This window comes from Phacochoerus africanus, chromosome 4 (assembly GCF_016906955.1).
Source record: "Phacochoerus africanus isolate WHEZ1 chromosome 4, ROS_Pafr_v1, whole genome shotgun sequence".
In the NCBI taxonomy this organism is placed as follows: domain Eukaryota; kingdom Metazoa; phylum Chordata; class Mammalia; order Artiodactyla; family Suidae; genus Phacochoerus; species Phacochoerus africanus.
In genome coordinates this window covers 98,940,681-98,963,516 of record NC_062547.1, presented here as the reverse complement: position 1 = coordinate 98,963,516, position 22,836 = coordinate 98,940,681, and positions in this window count along the sequence as shown.

Genomic DNA, 22,836 nt, shown 5'->3' with positions numbered 1-22,836 from the left:
AGAGGAAGAGGAGGAGGGAAAGAGAAAGAGAAAGACAGATATAAACAGAGAGGGTATGAGTTCCCTCTATGGCCCAGTGGCTTAAGAATCTGACTAGTAGTTTGGGTCACTGCAGAGGTGTGGGTTCCCTTGCAGACTTGATGCAACTGGTTAAAGGATTCAGTGCAGCTGTAACTGGGATTCAATCCCTGGCCCTGTGCCACTGAAAAAAAAGAGAGAGAGAGAGTTTCCAGAGGGGAGGGAAGAGAATGTTCTTCAGATTTTAAGTAGAAGGAGCCATTTATACAAAAGCCCTGGGTAGGGGGTGGATTTGAAAAGAGAAAGGAGTTAAGGATGGTGCTCTGAAGAATTCTGGTTATTAGAGAATAGCTTAAAAAATAAAGTGTAGAAAAGAAGCAAGCAGAGAGTGACAAAAGCCAGAGTAGAAAAAAAAAATCAGGGGAGTATAATGTTAAGGAAAAAAAATGAAATGTTTTAATGTAACTAAGAAATAAAAAAATTTAGTAAAATAAAGATTGAAAATTGTCCATTGGATTTGTTAACATCAAGATCAGTAAAGACCTAAACAAGAGTAGCCTTATGAGCATGACATCAGAACCAACTACAATAGGATGTTTTGAAAAATGACCAGAATTTCTGGAATTATGTGCAATAAGAATAAGGAACTAAACAGAAATTGTCAAATATCTTGAAGAGGTAATTTACACTGCAGGAAACTTGATTGGCCAAGGAAGCATAGTAAAAGCTGCTCAACCTTTTTGGTAACCAAGGAAATTCCATGCTATTTTTTCACATACTAGCACTCAAGATTAACAAAAACATTCTCTTTTAAAAGCATCAATCACTGAAAATAGGGTAACATGAAACAACAGGAACACTTATACACTGCTGGTAATGTTGCACCTCTTAGAAACAACTTTCTTTACCTGGAAAAGTTGAAAGATACCCATGTTTTGTGACCCAATATTGCCATAGAGGAATTTGCACTCATGCACATCATGGGTATATATACTAGAATGTGCATATGCACAGTATTATTTTTTAAGAGCACAAATCTTGGAAGTAAATGTCCACCAACAATAAGTATATAAGTATACTGTGGTACAAGGACAAGATGGAACACAATATAATGGATTTATAAAAATAAGTGAATCACAGCTACACATATCTCCATAGATTAATTTCAAAAGCATAATGTGGGAAAAACTCTGCAGAATGATTTAATGTGCAAAACGTTATCAAGAAGGTAGAAATGTACAACTGTGTTTAGCAATATATAATTGTGGTAAATCAATAAAGAACAACACAGATAAAAATGGATTAAAAATTCAAAAAAGGATCTCCCATCGTGGTGCCACGAGAACAAATCTAACCAGGAACCATGAGGTTGTGGGTTTGATCCCTGGCCTCGCTCAGTGGGTTAAGGATCCGGCATTGCTATACCTGTGGTCACAGACGTGGCTTGGATCCTGCACTGCTGTACCTGTGGCATAGGCTGGCAGCTACAGCTCTGATTCAACCCTAGACTGGGAACATTTATATGCCACAGGTTCAGCTCTAAAAAGCAAAAATATAAAATGACACACACAAAAAAAAACATAAAAAAAACAAAAATGAAACAAACAAAAATATTCAAAAAAATCAATGTAGTGTCTATCTTATTGGATTATATACAATATAACCTAAGGGAAATATGAATAAGGAGAGATATATTAGAACTTTAAGTTACTGGGAATATTCTATTTATTCATAGATAATTGATACACAGGCATTCATTTCATTATCATTTGCTTCTTTGAATCCATAGTATATTTTTTCACTAATTTTTATAAAGAATGACTGATGGGATTAGTAAGGAATAGAAAAAGTGTAGAAGATCCTTCAAAGAATCTTATGAAAGAAAAGAGAGAGAGATAAAAAGAGGATATGAAGTCTAAGATAATTTTTATAAGATGAAAGAGACTCTTCTAGTACCACTGAAAAGGATTTAGAACAAGTGCTGGAGGGGCTGTGGAGAAAGGGAACCCTCCTGCACAGTTGGTGGGAATGTAAACGGGTACAGCCACTATGGAGAACAGTTTGGAGATACCTTAGAAATCTATACATAGAACTTCCATATGACCCCGCAATCCCACTCTTGGGCATCTATCCGGACAAAACTCTACTTAAAAGAGACACGTGCACCCGTATGTTCATTGCAGCACTATTCACAATAGCCAGGACATGGAAACAACCCAAATGTCCATCCACAGATGATTGGATTCAGAAGAGGTGGTATATATACACAATGGAATACTACTCAGCCATAAAAAAGAATGACATAATGCCATTTGCAGCAACATGGATGGAATTAGAGAATCTCATCCTGAGTGAAATGAGCCAGAAAGACAAAGACAAATACCATATGATATCACTTATAACTGGAATCTAATATCCAGCACAAATGAACATCTCCTCAGAAAAGAAAACCATGGACTTGGAGAAGAGACTTGTGGCTGCCTGATGGGAGGGGGAGGGAGTGGGAGGGATCGGGAGCTTGGACTTATCAGACACAACTTAGAATAGATTTACAAGGAGATCCTGCTGAATAGCATTGAGAACTTTGTCTAGATACTCATGTTGCAACAGAAGAAAGGCTGGGGGAAAAATGTAATTGTAATGTATACATGTAAGGATAACCTGACCCCCTTGCTGTACAGTGGGAAAATAAGAAAAAAAAAAAAAAGAAAAGGATTTAGAAGAAAGAACATGGTCACAGATCCAGGAGAGACAGAATAAGCTCTAAAACAGGTGGAGAGGGGATATAGGTGAAGAAATGTTTGCATGGCTTCCTCTTTCTTATTTATTAACTGAGAATATAACTTTCTTTCACAGAGATATTTATGATAAAATACCGAAGGACAAATATCACAATGTGATTTTTTTGGAAAGAAAATATAAGTATAAATGCTTAGCTTCTTTGTGACCGACTTCATCTTTCCTTTTAAAAATACTTTTGTGTAGAACATTTTCAATGAACACAAGGGTAAACAGAGTAAATATATTAATCCATTATATATCCATTGCCCCAATCCAAAAATGATCAACACATGGCAATTTTATTTCACCTTTATCCCCATTCATTTTTTTCTAAAGTTATTTTAAAATGAATCCTGGATATTACATCATTTAATCTGTAAACTTTTCTATATGCATCTCTCAGAAAAATGACCCTTAAAAACCATACCCAATATGCTACCATATCATACTATAACACATAATTCTTAATATTATCAAATAACCATAATTGATTTCCTTCTGACACACACTTCAGAAAACTCACACCTTCTATCTCACTAGTGTTTACTTTAATCAGCACCATTCAAACATAATTTAAAATAAATCCATTGTATCCTTATCTTGCAAGAGATCTCATCAACTTCTAGCCACCAAACTCATAGATCTTGTCACATCTATAACACTTGCTCCAGCTTGACTTTTTTTTTAATGGATGAAAATATTCTCCCAAGACTCTTACTTCTGTTCTGAATCACAAGTTATTCAAGTTAATATAGGTTCCAAGGAATTTAGTCCTTGACCCACTTATCAATTAGGATTTTATCACAATAATATTGTCACATAGGAAGGATTAAAAGAAAGTTTTAAAGAAAATGGAGATCTATAATTTGCTTTGCAATTATTCAAAAAAAGGATTGTGCTCTATGATGTGGGGAGAGAGGAAAAAATATGACAAAGCAAAAAACGAATGGGGCGAAATAGATAGGGATTGAACTCACAACCTCGTGGTTCCTGGTCAGATTCATTTCCGCTGTGCCACGTCGGGAACTCCTAGATAGACTTTCTAGCGTTACCTATTAACCCTTCAGTATATGAGTCCTAAGTACATAGATATTTTCTTATATAACCAGAGTACAATGAACAAAAGCAGACACTTAATTTGGCTATAGTACCACTACGTAACCCACTCTTTGTATTCAAACTTTGTCTCAATACTATCGTTTAAAACTTTTTATTTTTTGCTAGTCTAGAATTCAACACAATATCATGCATTGCATTCAGTCTTCTTCAATCTGTGACAGTTTCTCAGTCATCTTTTATCTTTTATGACTGACATTTTTGAAGTAGATAGAACTGAAATTCCATAGAATGTCCCTCAGTCTGGATCCTTCTCCTGTTTCCCTGTGATTAGATTCAGATTTTGTATTTTTGGCAAATAAGTGATAGAGGTGATATTAGGTCCTTCTTGGTCTGTCACCTCAGGAGGACCATGATGTAGATTTGTCTCCTTACTGGTGATCACTCTGTTAAGGTGATGTCTGTGAGATTTCTTCACTGTCAACTTAACCAGTTATTTCTTTTCAAGTAACGAGTATTGGTGGAGAGATATGTAAACATAATGTCTCAAACTTTCACTCCTTAATTTTTACATATATTGATTATTTTCTCTTTTATTCATACTCTAGTATACTAGTTTTTTGTTGTTTTTTAAGTCCCCCTCCCCCCCACAGCATATGGAGGTTCCCAGCTAGGGGTCAAATTGGAGCTATAGCTGCTGGCCTACACCACAGCCACAGCCACAGCCACACTAGATCTGAGGTGTGTCTGTGACCTACAACACAGCTCTAAGTAACAACGGATCCCTGACCCACTGAGTAAGGCCAGGGATCAAACCCAGGTCATCATGGATGCTAGTTAGGTTTGTTTTTGCTGTACCAAAATAGGAACTCCTATTTTTTGTATTTCATTGTGAGAAAGCTCTTTCTCTTCTCCCATTAACTTATTTTTTCTTCTTTTTATGGCCATATGTGCAGCATATGGAAGTTCCCAGGCTAGAGGTTGTATCAGAGCTGCAGCTGCAGACCTACACTGCAGCTGCAGACCTACGCCACAGCCACAGCAACACCATATCCAAGCCACATCTTCGAACTATGCTGCAGCTGGTAACGCCAGATCCTTCACCCACTGAGCAAGGCCAGGGATCAAACCCGCATCCTCACAGACACTATGTTGGGGTCTTAACCTGCTGAGCCACAATGGGAACTCCCATTTACTTACTTATTCATTTATTTATATCTGTTTTGGCATAAGGATTTTTATTCTATTTAATGGATTTTAATCCATTAATATTATAATTTATTTTGGTATGAAAATTGCCCTAGCAGGATCCCTTTCAATTTCCAAATCTCTCCTTTTTAAATATTCCCATCATTCTTTGAGCATTTCCTTAAGTTATGGTACAATTTATTTCAGGCTCATTTTGTATTTTTCCTGTCCCAGCCCTGGAATTAGCCTTTAATCCAAGGAGCTCTAATTCCTTTTAATGTTGAGAATTACATTTAGAAAGTAAGATCTAGATAAGTTAGTAAGGTATGCTAATTACTACTGACTTGTCCTAGCTTTTAGGCCTTTCTGCTTTAGAGAGAAGGAAACATACACATACACACTCATATCTACAATATACCTATATTTATTTCTATATTTATCTATATTTAAAAACTTCATGGAGTTCGCTTGTGGCATAGTAGGTTAAGAAACTGTTGTTGTCACTGCAGCAGCTCAGGTCACTGCTATTATGTGGGTTTGATCCCTGGCCCACATGCTGTGGTGTAGCCAAAAATAATAAATAAATAAGTAAAAACTTATTTATGAGAGGTTTGCAGCAATGTGCTAGAACTGGTTTATGAAGGTGCATTACCAATTATTTGTTCTTTTGTGAGCTGGTTATTGCTTGAAATCAGCCATGGGAACATTTACACCATTGTAATTGGCAGCTTCTACAAATCAGGTTTTTTTGTTTGGTTGTTTGGTTGGTTGGTTGTTTTTGTTACCCTCCAAGAGAACCAGTTTAGCAGGACACCTCTGGAAATCTGACATTATTCTCAATATATTTCTTCAGAATACTTATATTATGTGGAAAAGGGGAATTAAGGTTGCTAATCAGCTGACTTTAACAAAGGGAGATTATCCTGGATTATCTATGTAACCCAAGGTACTCACAAGGGTCCTTAAAAGTGGAAGGAGTCAGAAGAAGAGAAAGAAATGTGAGGATGAAAGGAGGGTCAGAAATGCTGTGTACACTGCTGTATTTGCAGATAGAGGAAGGAGGCCACAAGCCAAGAAATGTGGTTGGCCCATAGAAGCTGGAAAAGGATTCTCCCCTAGGACCTTCAGAAGAAATCAAGCCCTGCTGACACCTATTTTTAGTTCAGTGAGACTCATACTGGACTTCTAACCTACAGAACTGTAAGACAACAGATGTTTTGTTTTAAGGCATTAAGTTTGTGGTAATTTGTTATAACAGTAATGGAAAACAAATATGCATAGTATGTACATTTTTTCTTTCAGGGCTCTCTCTAAGCATAATGTCAGTGAGATTCATCCATTTTGTTAAGTATATACATAATTTGTTTCATTTCAAAAAAAAAATAAAGAAAATGGAGATTGAATAATTTTCAGGTCTATAAAAAATTCATGGTGGTGATAAGATTTTGAGTTTTCATTGTGTATTGGTACAGAAAAAGAACCCAGTACATGTACAAAGAAGCATGTCAAAATGGTTCAGTTTGTTCCCAGATTTCTGACACCAGCTAACTTCGATTAAATAGCAGTGAGTAGAAAAGCATTCTGGGATTTGGTATGCAGATGAATTCACTAAGCATTTATTCCTACGGTTTTGGTATACCCACAGCCACAACTGCAATGACACGTATATTTTAAATTTACATTTTAAGCAAGCAAATATAAGACTAAAACTGTCCTTTCTATGGGCCGAATTTAATTTAATTTTAATGGAGCTAAATTTTTTTTCTAAGAGGAACAAAACTATTTTTAATATAAGATTATTAAAAGATACATAGGAACATATGTACATGGCACAATCTTTTTTTGTTTTTGTTTTTGTTTTTTTAGGGCCACACCCACAGCATATTGAGGCTTCCAAGCTAGGGGTCAAATCAGAGCTACAGCTGCTGGCCTACCCCAGCCCATCTATGACCTACACCCCAGCTCACAGCAACACCAGATCCTTAACCCACTGTGTGAAGCCAAGGATCAAACCTGCATCCTCATGGATCCTACTCGGGATGATTAACTACTGAGCCATGAAGGTAACTCCCCATGACATAATCTTTAATCCATAATTTCAGCCTCAAGACATTGTGCTGGCTATCTTTGAATTAAGACATCTCCATGTGGAAGTTTTAAGAGAAGATCATGGGAGTTCCCGTCGTGGCTCAGTGGTTAACGAATCTGACTAGGAACCATGAGGTTGTGGGTTCAATCCCTGGCCTTGCTCAGTGGGTTAAGGATCCGGCGTTGCCCGTGAGTTGTGGTGCAGGTTGCAGACACAGCTCGGATCCTGTGTTGCTGTGGCTCTGGCGTAGGCCGGTGGCTACAGCTCAGATTAGACCCCTAGCCTGGGAACCTCCATATGTCGCGGGAGTGGCCCAAGAAATGGCAAAAAGAAAAAAAATAATTAAATAAATAAAAAATAAAAGAAGATCATAATTGGCATGTGTACAAAGCAATTAAAGATCAACAATTGGATAGTAAGAAAATATTATTCATATAGCCTCTAGAATATCAATTTGGCTTTTAAAATAAATCCTGTCTCAATCATTTAATTTTATAAGAAAATAATAGCACTCTGAGGCAATAACTAATTTATAAAACAGTGAAAGACAAAAATCCTTCTCTCCCCAGCACAGAAATTCACATAGAGAATTTTAAAATATATTTATATTTGACACCTTGGCTGTCAATTCCCTTGTTCTAAAGAGAATGAATTATAATAAAGGCATCTCTGGCTCAGAGAAAATATTCTTGTGGCAGTGCTTTAGTATTGTGACATAGCATTTTGATTTTTCTTAGTGTGTAACTCCACCCCTTCCCACTCTGCTCTCCCCACTGCCTTAAGTAAAGTAGTATTGGATTCTAAAATTATAAACTGAAATCCAAAGTGCATAATGCAAACCATCTTTTTTCTATGTAAGCCAGGATCACTTTGCAGCATACCCCTGCAGGGGACCTAACAGGGAATTTCCAAAAACATTAATGTATTCAAAGAAATGTCAAAATAAAGAAAGCCTGTAAACATTGTCTGTGGGAAGCTTTTTTGTGCCCTTCCCGAATGCAAAATGAACTCTCTTTTTCCCACAGAAGTAGGATCTGTTTCTGCCATCTAGTGACAATAAGGCCAATGGGTGCTTAGAAAAGAAAAATATTTTCTAAACAGATTTAACAAACACATTCAGAGCAACCAAGATTTTGTACACACACACAGGCATGCACACATAAACACACACATACACAAAGATCCTTTAGAAAGGAATCTTTTAAGAGAGTACCCAGAGAGTAACTAGTGTCCAGATGTTCCTGGCAGATCTCTGAAATAAATAAAAAACAAAGCATAATAGTATCTATATATGCAGAGTGCTTTTAAAGTTGTTGAATCACTTTCACATATGTCCTAGTCAGAGTTCACATCTTCACAAGAATCCTAAACAGAGTTCAAGCACTGATTGGGAGTACAGCTCCAGAGTCAGACTGTCTGAATATAAAGCTTAACTGCTCCTGTATATGAACTCTTGATCATGACCCATCCAAGCATAGGGTCCAGCTCTCCTGAATATTAGGCATTAGTTCACTGCCTGTGTCTCATTCCTTCTATCCATTAAGTTCTATTACACAGTTGCATTATAGTGAAAGCAGTAAAGTTAAAAAATATATATATATCACCTTCAGGAGTTCCCACTCTGGTGTGGTGGGTTAAGAACCTGACAGCAGAGGCTTGGGTCACTGTAGAGGAAAGGGTTTGATGCCTGGCCCAGAACAGGGAATTAAAGGATCCCGCATTCCTGCAGTTGTGGCATGGGTCACGTCTGAGGCTAGGATTCAGTCCCTGGCCTGGGAACTTCCATATGCTGTGGATATGACCAAAAAAAAAAAAAAAAGTCGCCTTTATTTAAGACTTTCTGACTTTGAAACTTTACAGGAATACTAATACCTACAAGTAGATATAGAACTATTTGGTGTCAGAGGTACCTGCGGGAGGATTAGATCCAAACTGCTTACTACAGCCATACCTCATTTTATTCCACTTCGCAGATACCAGGTTTTTACAAATTGAAGGTTTGCAGCAATCCTGTGTTAAGCAAGTCTATTGGTGTCATTTTTCCAACAACAGTTGCTCACTTCCTGTCTCTGTGTCACATTTTGGTAACTCTCATGACATTTAAATTTTTCATTGTTATTTATTTTATTAGTTGTGGTGATCTGTGATCAGTGATCTTTGATATTCTTACTATGACTCATTGAATGCTCAGATGGCGGTTAGCATTTTTAACAATAAGGTATTTTTAAATTAACATATGCACATTGCTTTTTTTTAGATATAATGCTGTTGCGCATTTAAGATACTACAGTGTAGTATAGACATAACTTTACATGTACCGGGAAACAAAAATAATTCATATAACTCACTTTATTATGATATTCACTTTATTGCAGTAGTTTGGAACAAAACCCACAATATCTCTGAGGTATGCCTGTATCTTTCAAAGGTTTTAGTTCCCCTACCACCTCTTAGAATTTGGGTTTGAGAGAAAGGAAGAACAGAAATAAAGGCAGTAATGACTTGTTTATTTTTCTATGGTATTGTTTATTTCTTTAATGATTTTACCTAATAAATGAGGCAAAATCTCTATATTTTGCTCAAATCATTCTTTCTAACATCAGGGAAGATGGGAAAATATAGAAAGGGAAAGATAAACTTTTCCAGGGGTATGTGAGTTCCACCCACAATACTGGAGAGAAGGCTGATTATTGAGGTACAGACACAGGCTGGTAAAAGGGGCCTGTGAAAGTCTTTCTTTTTTATTCTGTCTGTTGTTTACATTTATATATCTATGCTTCCAAGAACACATTTTCTGATTTTTATCCTATATCCATGGATGCTCATTTTGATATTCTTTGCTGGTTTGCTCTTATCTCCCCTACCCTTGCATGCTGGAATCCCAGGGAATCATTCCTCAACCTTTTTCTCATTTCTCTCCATTTGCAAAGCTATAGCAATTTTATCCAGCTTCACAGCTTTAAATACCATCTATATATACACTAACAACTCACAAATTTGTATCCGCAGCCATTTCCGTAATTTATATAGCCTACTGTCCCACTGATATCCCTATTTGAAAACATAACTGACATTTCAAAATGAATATGTCCAAAACTGAGTTCCTGGATTTCCCTCTGAAATTTATATGGCCAACCCACTTTTCTAAATGGCAACTCCAATCCTCCAGATTCTTTAGGTTGTTTGTGATAATACGATTTGAACCTTTGGATGTAGGTGGGCCTGAAATTACTACTGTGCTTCCTGGTTACAGTAGCCAATAATTACTTTCATTTGCTAAGAAGAATGAGTCTTGACTATTGTAGCTCCATGTGCCTTGTTAGTATCTCTTAATCATTTTGATCCCAGACTAGAAGATTTATCCTATGGAAATCCTTCTCCAGTCTCACCAGACTGAGTTAGTCACCCTTCTCATATGATGTCACACATGATAAAGTTGTATACTAACAGTACGTCTCAATGCATAATTGTCTCATTATTAATTCAATTGCAAAATCCAAGGAAAGAGATTACATCTATGTCCTATATCATGTGCTCTCTTTTGCAAAGTGCATGTTACATATTCAACATTTAGTCTTGAATAATTACAAACCATATCCTAAATTCAACTCTTTAACTGTGTATCAAATTAAGTCTTAAGCTACAAATAACAAAAATCCAACTGAAATTTCTTAATTTAAAAAGTTATCATCTTACATAACAAGGTGTCTCAAGCTATGTGATTCCAGAATTGGTAAAATTAGAGTTTTAACCTCATCATCAAAGATCTCAGTGTGTCAGATTTGTCCTCAAAATGGTCATAAAGTGACTGCAATAACTTCAGACATCATCTCCAAACATGACAACATTTATAGGAAGGAAGACACTATCTTTTTCTTGAGTCTCTCTTTAAGACTGAAGGAGTGAAGGAATCCTTGGCAGAAGTGCCTTCTAGACTGATACATGATCTCTCACATATCAATGGCCAGAAGTGGCCATTCCATTCTTAAACCAGTCTCTGAGTGATGAAAACACTTTGTTTTGAAATATCATTTGGAGTAGGTGATTAAAGTATTAACCACCATATCATAGCTTAAATTTAAATTGCCCCAACCTGTCTAAATAGGTCATAGTAAAATACCTTTCTAAAATATGTAGCTAGAAGTTAAATTACTGAGCACATTCATCCCAAATCTGATGTAAATATATTTTAAAAAGAAAGCTCAGTTTATTGAGGTGGCAGCTCTCCTATCCCATTGTTCCATTGTCTGGTATATGAATAAATGATGTTCATGAATTACTCCAATTTTCAGAAAGCATAACCACCAGAGTTTTTCTGGCCTGTGTTTCTACCCATAAAGTTCCATGTGTGGGACTTTCATGCCAGAGTGCATGAAGCCAATCCCCCTGCTATTTGCTCATGTCTCTCTTGGTAGTTGCTGCCTTAGAAAAGAAGTAGAGTTGGGAGATGGGAGAATACTATTTTGCTTATCTGAGAGGCTAACACCTGTAAGGTGGAAGATGATGGGGAAAAACTCTCCAAAAGGGAGAGAATTATAATCTATTTCAATAAACTTAAATAAAATAAAATAAAAACCTAAGAATAAACCTGACCAAAGAGGTGAAAGACATATGCTGAAAGCTATAAAATATTAATCAAGGAAGTTTTTTTTTTTTTTGTCTTTTTGCTATTTCTTTGGGCCACTCCCGTGGCATATGGAGGTTCCCAGGCTAGGGGTCAAATCGGAGCTGTAGCCACTGGCCTACACCAGAACCACAGCAACACGGGATCCGAGCCGTGTCTGCAACCTACACCACAGCTCACGGCAACGCCAGATCGTTAACCCACTGAGCAAGGGCAGGGACCGAACCCGCAACCTCATGGTTCCTAGTCGGATTCGTTAACCACTGCGCCACAACGGGAACTCCTAATCAAGGAAATTAAAGAGGAGTCAAAGGAATGGAAAAATATTCCATGCTCCTTGATTGGAAGAATTAATATCATAAAAATGGCCATACTGCCCAAAGCAATCTACAGATTCAATGCAATCCCTATCAAATTACTCATGACATTTTTCACAGAACTAGAACAAACAATCCAAAAATTTATATGGAAACATAAAAGACCCAGAATTGCCAAATCAATCCTGGGGAACAAAAACCAAGCAGGAGGCAAAACTCTCCCAGATTTCAGGCAATATTACAAAGCTATGGTATCAATACGGTGTGGTACAGGTACCAAAACAGACATACGGAACAATGGAAGAGAACAGAAAACCCAGAAATAAACCCAGATGCATATTAATCTTTGTTAAAGGAGGCAAGAATGTAAAACGGGAAAAAAGAGTCTTTTCAGCAGGTGGCGCTGGGAAAACTGGACAGCCACATGTACATCAATGAAACTGCAACACACCCTCACACCATGAACAAAAATAAACTCAAAATGGATTAAAGACTTAAACATAAGACAAGACACCATCAAACTTCTAGAGGAGAACATAGGCAAAACATTCTCTGACGTCAACCATACAAATGTTTTCTCAGGTCAGTCTCCCAAGGCAACAGAAATAAAAGCAAAAATAAACCAGTGGGACCTAATCAAACTGACAGCTTTTGAACAGCAAAGGAAACCATAAAAAAAAAAAAAAGACAATCTATGGAATGGGAGAAAACAGTTTCAAATGATGAAACTGACAAGGGCCTAATCTCTAAAATCTACAAAAAACTTGCACAATTCAACAGCAAAAAAAAAAACACAAAAAACAAAAAAAACAAAAAACCAAAAACCCAATTCAAAAAAGACCTAAATAGGCATTTCTCCAAACAAGATAATACAGATGTCCAAAAAGCACATGAAAAAATGCTCAACATCACAAATTTTTTAGATAAATGCAAATTGAAACTAATATGAGGTAGCACCTCACACCTGTCAGAATGACCATCATTAACAAATCAACAAATAACAAATGCTGGAGAGGGTGTGGAGCAAAGGGTACTCTCCTACACTGTTGGTGGGAATGTAAATTGGTACAACCACTATGAAAAACAGTACGGAAGTACCTCAGAAAATTAAATATAGAACTCCATATGGCCCAGCAATCCCACTCTTGGGCATATATCTGGACTAAATTTTCCTAGAAAAAGAAACATTCACCCGCATGTTCATTGCAGCACTATTCACAATAGCCAAGACATGGAAACAACCCAAATATCCATCAACGGATGAATGGATTAAGAAGATGTGGTATATATACACAGTGGAATACCAGCCATAAGAAAACAAAATAATGCCATTTGTAGCAACATGGATGGAACTAGAGACTCTCATACTAAGTGAAGTAAGTCACAAAGAGAAAGACAAATAACCATATGATATCACTTATATCTGGAATATAATATAGGGCACAAATGAACCTTTCCACAGAAAAGGAACTCATGGACTTGGAGAGACTGGTGGTTGCCAAGGGGAAGCAGAGGAAGTGGAATGGATTGGGAGTCTGGGGTTAATAGATGCAAACTATTGCATTTGGAGTGGATAACCAATGAGATCCTGCTGTAGAGCAAAGGGAACTTTATCTAGCCACTTATGATGGAGGATAATGTGAGAAAAAGAGTGTGTGTGTGTGGTTGGGTCACTTTGGTGTACACAGAAATCGACAGAACACTGTAAACCAATTATAATGGAAAAAATAAAAATCATTACAAAATAATAAAAAAGAATTTCATAAATAATTAGCAAAAAATAAATAAATAGGACTCTGTCAATATGTAAAAATTAGAGCTAGGTAAGAAAAATATTTAGCTTTTTTTCCTTGAAGGAATAAATAACATAAACTCAATCAAACTTTGAAGAATCCAAATAATTGATACTCTTTCAACATTACTCCAGAACCTCAAAGGAAGCTAATCAAATGGGAGGAGTGGGAGTTCCTATTACTAGTAACACCTTTCTTCCCTTTATCAAATGCTCTCTTTCTTTTCTGTTGCAAGTAAAATTAGAATATTTTCATATGGAGTTCCCATCGTGGTTCAGTGGTTAACGAATCTGACTAGGAACCATGAGGTTGCAGGTTTGATCCCTGGTTAAGGATCCGGCGTTGCCACGAGCTGTGGTATAGGTTGCAGACACAGCTTGGATCCTGTGTTGCTCTGGCATAGGCTGGCAGCTACAGCTCTAATTAGACCCCTAGTCTGGGAAACTCTATATGCCGCAGGTGTGGCCCTAAAAAAGGCAAAATATATATATATATATATTCATAAAGATCTACCAAACCAGTGGCTAACAGTTATTGAACATACACCATGAATAAAACACTATGTCAAACACATCACTCCATTTAATTCACAGAACCATGTGATACAAGTATGCATACTTTGATTTTATTGATGTAAACTGAAGCCCAGAGAAGTACAGTAGTTTGTACAATATTACCAAGCAAATGACTGAGTGAAGATATGAATCTAGATCAGTTTGATGGCAAAGCTCACTAGGTAAGACATTAAATTTTATAGAGTTGGATTCTTTTATCTCATAGATAATTCTAAAAGATAGTGTCTCCTCTTTACAGAAATTCTGACAACCCCTAATGCATAAGGTCAAAGTATTATGCAGGGAGTTCCCATCATGGTACAGCAGAAATGAATCTGACTAGGTACCATGAGGTTGTGGGTTCGATCTCTGGCCTTGCTCAGTGGGTTAGGGATCCAGCATTGCCATGAGCTGTAGTGTAGGTCACAGATGTAGCTCAGATTTGGCATTGCTGTGGCTGTGGCGTAGGCTGGCAGCTGTAGCTCCAATTAGACCCCTAGCCTGGGAATCTCCATATGCTGTGGGAGCTACCCTAAAAAAAAAAAAAAAGTATTATGCAGATAACTGAAATTTCTTCAATAATTGTCACCAGCTAAGTCCAACATATTATGTTGTCATAAACAATGACAACAAGATGTTTCTTAATTATTCACTGAAATAATGTGCATAATTTTGGCTCAGGTCATTGTCCAGATTAAGTTGTATACCAACGTCTAATTTTGGGGAATGAGAAATTGTAGGATTTTTTTTTTTTTGGCCGTGCCCACAGCTTGGGGATGTTCCCAGGTCATGGATGAAACCCAAGCCATAGCAGTGACAATGCCAGACCCTTAAACACCACCAGGAAACTGAGAAATTATAGTCTTTTTGCATGTTCAGATGAAGCAGAGACCTAGAGGAGTTGGTGAGTGTTAGTGATGTCTATGAAATCACCACTTGAATAGCTGTGCTTTTTGTTTCTTTTTAGGTTAATACATGGTATAAAAGAGAAACTTTTGCCTAGTGACATGACACAGTGGAATTTATTTGGCCTCTCTGCGTGGTTGGTTCTACTTTCCTATATCATTTGTGGCTACTGCATACAACAGAGGTCTGAAATGAGTGTTTCTACATATATACTCCTAAAGAAAACCGGTTTCAAAGGCAAAAGTAGAAATCCTTGGAGAAAAACAGAAATGCTTACCTAGAAAAAATAATTTTAACTACAATAAGAGTTTTCTAAATGACAGATGCAGATATATTTCTTTACTTATCTTTATCTCAATTTTTCTATAGAAAATTCTATAAATTTTATCATTTTCAAAATTGCAAAAGAAATGTGTACTTGCTATATCATGTTGAATAATACAAAGGCATTAAAATGTTATTAGCTAACATTCTTTCCCCAGCTATGCCCCTGAGTTAAATGTTAAATTTTTAGTGTATATTCTTTGAGGCATGACTCTATGCTCTTACCAATACAAAGGTTTTTTTTTTCTTTTAAGAGAAATTGGTTCATACAATACCTGTTTTCCTACCACCACCCTTTTTAAAAACAAGAGCATCTATTCATATCAGGATGTGTTCATTTAACTCATTTACATTATTATGTGCAAAAAATTCTCTGTTATAATTGTATCTTAACTTTTACCTATCTTTAGATAGATTAATTCTAGGTCTTTGAAATTATAAACAAGGATAAAATAAACCCCACTGTATATGTGTTTTATGTATCATTATTTTTTATTTTTATACACTGCATTCCTAAAAGTAAGTAAGCTAAGTCAAAGATGTATGTATATGTTAGAACTTAATAGATAGTGGCATTTTATTCTCCAAATGTTTACTCTGAGCTGATACATCATTTATTGTCTAGCTAGGACTCTATCTCAGAGGCATAGAGAAAAGATAGATGGGTTTCACCTGCGTTCTTGTAAAATTTATGGTACCTAAAGATTTGCTTGTAACTTGGTTTTACTCACCAAATGTAAATAAAAGTTATGTCAAAAAATGATATAAGAAGGGAAAACTAGAACAGCTGATAAAACGATAAAGAGCAATTAAATTCACAGGCATTCAATTTCATTAACTAGAATACACATGAGTTCGCCACCACATCCTTCTCCCTTAACTAAGAAAATAAAGTTCAAAGATCCTTACCTCATGACAAGAGACATTTTCTAAGAAAGGAAATGCATTATTTTTTCAGAGGCTGATATACATCCAAACAAAGAATACTCTGGTGCTCTGTTTTTCATTCACTTGTTTACATGAATCTTATTAACTTAGAAGACGGGGAAGAAAAGAATCCTTGCCATTTGAATGGTTTCAGTGGGCTTGTCCTCATGTGACCTGAAAGTATGTAAGAATGTTTTAAAATAAATTCCACTTTCATAAATTGCTAAAGCACTGTATCTCTTAAACAAATATATAATTAATTATCAGTATCATTTCAAAAGTTAAAGCAAGGAGAAATCAGTCAGAATTGTATACTAAATTGGATAGTGTGCAAAATATCTTGTCCAAAAAGATCAATCTTGTTAAAAATTTTTTAAAAATAAGTGATGTTTTCCATCTTGTATAAGCCATCAATCATCAATGGCTAGTTACAATAACTTATGGAAGCACTGCAATAATGAGAGTATATTGGTAAATTTCACATGGGTGTAGCCAGTAAGATCTCCTCTGTTATGTGATCACGAGCTTTGCCCCAATCCTAAATGTGACCTGGGTTCGGAAGATATTTGAGGAAAATAAACAAATAGAATGATTACAAGTCCACTATCCAAAGTCAAGATATGTTGTAATGATGATATAAAAATCATGCCTTGCTAACAAAAAGGAAGCAGCGATATTGTTTCAATCTGAAAAAGAATATTAAACATGACAAAATTCCTGATTTAAATAGCTTAAAGCTAAAAAGAACATTCTAAACTTTGATGTTTTCTAATATACTATGATAAGTTAAAATCCAGGAAAATGTATTTCCTTAAGCATTATTATGAAACTACATATTATATATTCCATTCCCCATTTTAGGCAGGTTTTCACAGAAACAGATTCTGACATGAAGCACAAGTGGCTTATTAAGGAAGAATTCCCAGGAGAAACTTATAAGGGAGTAAAGAAAGCAGAGCATAGAAAGGAGAAGCAGTAAACAGGGGTGAGATTTCAGGCAACGTCCCACAGAGGGTAGCTTCACAGTGACCCTGGCAGGGAATTCTGCAGTGTATGTTTATCTCAAAATTGTCCTCTCTGCAGGTAAGGAAGCTGGGGTTTCATGAACCAATCACTGGTTCTTATGCTCCCAAGAGTAAGTGTCTCCAGTGACTTGAGGGCAGTACTCTGAAGAGAATTTCAAGTGAATACTATTAGTTGCAAAAGTATACAGAAGGTGGGAGAGTGGTGTAGAATGTAAATGGGATCTGCAGGGCTCTGGTTGAAACCCTGCAGTTTCAAATTTTATCAGCACCATTCAGAAAATGCCAAAACCAAACACAACCTGTCCCAGTCAGTCTAAATTAGGTTACACTGCACTTTCAAATGTTTCCCAGATCTCAGGAGCTTCAAGTACAAGTTTATTTTTGTTCATGATAAATGTCCATTGTAGGCCAGCAGAGGGCTCTGATTATTGACCTGACTCAAGGATCTAGCTTCTAAAGTGTTGTCCTTAGCCACGAAGCTAGGGGTAAGACAACTCTAGAAGATCTTGCACTGACAAGGAAATATTTTGATCCAGAAGTGACATACATTACTTTTGCTCAGAATTCAACAGACAGAACTAGTCATGGCCCCTTCCTCACAACCACAAAAGGGCCTGAAAGCTATGTACTGTCATACATCTACACCTAATAGGTGAAAATGGGAAATATTTAACAAATGATAACCACCACAATGCCCAGTGGACCAAATATCTAAACCATCACTTTTAAACAAGGTAAGGCTATAATTATGTAAAATTCTAAAATCTGAAGTCAACATCAAGATACACACATGGTTCAAATAGATCAAATAATTTCTCTATTATAATAAGTTGAGTTAAATTCTGTTAGCATAAGTCATAAACTGGAAAGTAATATATTATAAATCATATATATTTTATAAAAAATATATAAGAAATAATACTTTAATGTATTATTAAATTTTAGATAATAAAATTTAAAATGTAAATGTCTAAACAAAACCCTACATTAACAGGAATAAGAAAAGCACAGAGGAACTAGAAGAAAAAGTATATATTTCTTGAGGATAAAAACCAATTTCCAAAACTCCTGCAGGAAAGGTGGATCAAGGAGAAGGACAACAGCATAAAAATTCAACATTTATATGGATAAAAGTTTACCCAAATACTAATGTGATATTATTAAACATGTGCATATACTCATCTCCTAAAAGATGAAAATATGAGAATAAAATTATTTCCAAAATGGTATTATTTTTCCTTTTTTCAATTCTGTAAGAGTTTTATGTCCAAATAGATAAAACAATGAAGTGAAGGAAGAGTTAGTTTTTGGAACATCTGTGGTTATGTTTCTTAATGCTCAAGAAGGGGCTTCCAATAAGCAGGCCCTTGAAGTAAAATGTTATTTTATACCAAACTGTGGCCAGTTTAGAAGTCTATAACCTAACGCTATGCTATATAGTACAAGAGAATCTCAGAACAAATGTTGGAGACTGTATTTCCAAGACAGTATTGAAGAATATTGTATTATTTGAATAGAAAAAATGTATTATTTTATAGAACCATCACATATGGAGTAGGATACATTTGCTAATAACCACGACTACATGCTTTCAAGATTAGCCTTGAAAAGTTAAATATATTTAGAAACTAAGGGTCAATCAATTGATTGTCAATTAATCGATAAACCTTACTTAAAATCTACTAAATCAAGTAATATAAACTTAAACTTTCTACTGCATAATGCCACTCAAAACATCATAGAGAAAAATAGTTATTTAGGGAAGATTATCAAGAATATGAAGTCCATTCATTCTAGAAACTAGGTCAACAGTCAGCATTTTTTTAAAAGAAGGCTAATGCAATAGGGAAAAAAAAGTCTCCAAATTATTTTTATTCCCATTAAAAATAAAATATACTTATATTGAATCTCATGGGGAAAAAACACATTCTTATTAACTTAGATTATTTACTAAAGTAATATCAGTTGAACATTAGCACTGATGTTCTGCCACTAAAATATTTATCATGGCATGATCGAGATAATTCACTAACTTCTCTACTCTTACATTGTATAGTGCATTTGTTGATCCAGCAAATATTTATTAAGAACTTCTTACCTACCTTTGTGTCTCTATATCTTAATTTATCTTGTTCTGGAAACATCCTATTGAGGTTAGTATCATTATCCCTCCTTATAAAGGCAAAGTTATGTGCCTAGATTAAAATAGTGACTTACTTTTAGAGCCTGGGTCCACATACCTTATATTCAAAGAAACAAGTACCTGGCTCCTATTATGTGCCAGGCATTCCACTAGCAGGCTCTGGGATAACAGAAATAAACAAGAAATGGTCTCTGCCCTCTCTTACCTGGGTCTTTCTTACTCCTATTCTAGAGCCTCCTTGTTAAAGCTGGTGAGGTAACAAGAAACCTATTACTGAGAAGCAACAAATCCCACCTGTTTCCAAGAACTCTTGTATGAGCTGAACTAATGTTTTATTATAAAGTGGCTTAAGTTGAAGCTTTGAAGCTGTTTATAGACCTGACATTGCTCCTCACTTCTACTGATATTCTGAAATCTCTCTTTGCACAAGTTGGATTATCAAAGGGTGGCATGAGTGGGTCATATAATATAGCCACCCCTCTCCCATAGAAATGCCTTTTATTCTGAGGGTTTGGGATGGAAATACTATAAATTTGGTTGTGATGATTGCTGTACAACTATAAATTTAATAAAATTCATTGAGTAATTAAAAAATAAAAGAAAAAAGAAATGATTTTAATTCATCATACCATAGAAAGATCACATCTCCCAATATTTAAGTATTTTACATAAAATAGACTTACGATACTCTTTATGATAAATATATTTTCAATGCTTCTTTTTTACCATATACAAATATATAAATTTCTTTTACCTGATCTTGGTTTCATGAACAGTTCATATGCTGCTTCAAAGCCACTCGTTTCCTTTTACCTTAGAGATGGAGATCACAATTTCGTTTTCTGATTGGTTTCTAGAAAGCTGAGCATCAAAGATTATGATCTACTTCTAGCAAGTGCACAGAACTTCATGGCAAATATTTTATATACCAACCTTACCCCTTATTCCATTTTACTTTTTTATTCTTATGTTTCCTGCAGCTTTTTTACACATTTAAAATTCATTTCAGTCTTCACGTATGCTTATAAGTTCTGATAAATAATTTTCCTTACAATCAGAGTACTGGTATATTAATAACTAAAAAACAAACACTCTGGAATTTATTTGCAAGGAAACATGTTCCTGATCTCGCAGAACTTATCTGTTGAAAAGGTAGGAAAGAGTAACAGCAACACAACTTTTCAATAAACTTTTGGAAATGAAGATAATTTCAAGTAATGTTGTTGATAAAATAATAAAGATGGAAGTCAGAGTTACAAGCAGAAATAAAAATTTCAGTACTGACTGAAAAACAGCACAACTAAGGTTCATGGGTTCACAGAGAGACACAAGCTGAGTTGCTTGTGGAACCAGTTTTCAGTCTTCCTGGCTCTCATGCTGAGGAACATGACTATTAGCAGTGTATTAAGCACACTGGAAAATTTGAAAAAAAAAAAAAAGCTATTTTCCATAGCAATGGAAGATACAGACACTGGTGGTCTAATGACCATATACTTATAAGGTGTGGGTTAACCTGAAAGATCCTCTGAGAACATTTATTCCAAATCTATGTAATGAAATGAAGAGTCTAATAAGAATAGTAGTAGATAATAGTTAAGTTCATGGTTTTGAACTTTGAGTTCACAAATGATCATGTTCATCAGGTGTATATATTCAAGAAGACTGTCAATAGTAAGCCCATTGACTTCCAAATCCTGGTGAATGAGTATGCTGCAATCAGTCACTAAAGGGAATACAGAAGCCTCTCCCACAGGAACAGGAGTTCCATGAAACCAAACCACACCAGGACGGAGGAGAGTCAGGTGCGCGCCTCTTTCCCCGTTCACTCCCGTCCCAGGGTTTAGTGGACTCAGTTATGAATCAACTTTCTCTGCATTTTAAATTTTCACTTGGAAATTAGAGAAGTTATCATTAACACATCATAATTAATACTGTGTAACTGCATATGTGGAGAAATTACCCATTTTGTGATCTAATATGTTGGCATGATGTTCAACCAGTGTCAAACAAGAGGGAAACAGAAATTTCCCCAGGGAACAGACATGTCAAAAAAGTATTTTTCATTTTATAATTTCTTAGTTCCTATTTGTAATAGCCCAGTTTTTATAAATAACCTGTAACTTATGTGCTGAGGTTCCAGGAGAGGTGCTCATAGAGCTGTTCCTGTAACAACCCTCTCACAGCAGAGGAGGACAAGCAGGGATCTTCGGGTGCATTTTAGTGCAGTTAAGAAAAGCTTGTAGTTTGAAGGCTAATTGTCTGTTCTGAAATCCTTTTTATGAAATGTCTTCACAAGATATATAACTCCTGAGCTTCAATTTAATTACAGGTAAATATAAATAATAACACTGAGGTACAGGATTCCTGAAAGCATTAAATGAGATGATATGTGTAATGAACACTGCAACTGAAAGAGCAGTTGATAATTTCTAAATAAAAATGTATTGCATGTTGTTTTTAAGTGAGAAATCTAATAATGTGCTTACATCTTGTCCATGACTTTAATAATTTATTTAATAATTAATAATGTTTAAAGAATAGTTAATAATAATGATTAATAATTTATTTAAATTAATTGATATAAAGGATACCATAACACAGTTTATGAAAGAATTTTATCTTAGATTCTTTGTAGTTATCTTAGATTTAAAATAATAGAAGAATTAAGATCATGAATTTATCAAATATTTTTAAGCTAGCAGAATTATGTTCACAGTTCAATTTTGAAATTAAAGAGAATGCAAAAAAGACTGATGGAGAATAAATGTCTAACATCTTTTATAATTATTCTTTATTGAAAATTGTATCATTCAATCCATAAAAAGGGCTTTTGAAAACCACTTTCTCAAGTGAAATCTGATCAAATAGGAGGTTTTACTTACATTAATAAATTGAATGAACAGTTTTAATTAAAAACTCATGCTATTTTCAAAATAATGCTGAAGCATAGATTTCTGATCAATTGTAACTGCCAGATGGGAGATTTTCATAAGCTGTTTTTAATATTTCACTTTCATGAGCACTTCACTGAAATATGCTGCCTACCAATCTCAAATACAAATGCTATTCAATCACAGTATTAAAACAATGT